Below are 595 nucleotides of genomic sequence, written 5' to 3' on the forward strand. Positions count from 1 at the left end.
TGTAGCACGAACGGATCCGGATTTCAGTGTTATTTCCCTTCGTCGGCGTTCGACAGCCACTGACCCTGGTGAGAGAGACAAAATCCTGGCAATCTTATATCTACTTTTCCAGTGAAATTCTTCACTGATATCGAAAAGGTGAAAACAAGCAATGTTAATTCTCTAAATGAAGTATTAACAGTAACTGCACGATAAAGTGCAGTATATTTCCACTTAAGTGTGGCTGACCCCTAGGGGTGGATGTTACTGTTATATTGTTTTATTCTTTTACTTGTTTCAGTCATTTGACTGCGGCCATGCTGGATCACCGCCATAAAAGATTTTTTTTTTATAATGGAAAAAAATCGAACCCAAGACTTATTTCTTAAGCGTAGAACTTATTCTATCATTACGGGGACGTAAACAGACCAACACTGGTTGTCAAACGGTCACGAGGGGGACAAACACAGGCACAAAGATACATACACATGAATATATATGCACATACATACATGCATATATACACATACCTGTACGTATATATGCATATACTCATTTATTATTTGTTATACATATATATATATATATATATATATATATATATATATATATATAT

General features: G+C 35.0%; 1 protein-coding gene across 4 annotated transcripts in view; it reads right to left on the reverse strand.

The window, feature by feature from the left end:
- LOC106867639 (putative uncharacterized protein DDB_G0277255) overlaps window positions 1–595 on the reverse strand; it is a 167,943-nt gene that overhangs the window by 50,098 nt on the left and 117,250 nt on the right. The window lies entirely within an intron of this gene.

The sequence above is a fragment of the Octopus bimaculoides genome, chromosome 3, assembly GCF_001194135.2.
Source record: "Octopus bimaculoides isolate UCB-OBI-ISO-001 chromosome 3, ASM119413v2, whole genome shotgun sequence".
NCBI lineage: Eukaryota > Metazoa > Mollusca > Cephalopoda > Octopoda > Octopodidae > Octopus > Octopus bimaculoides.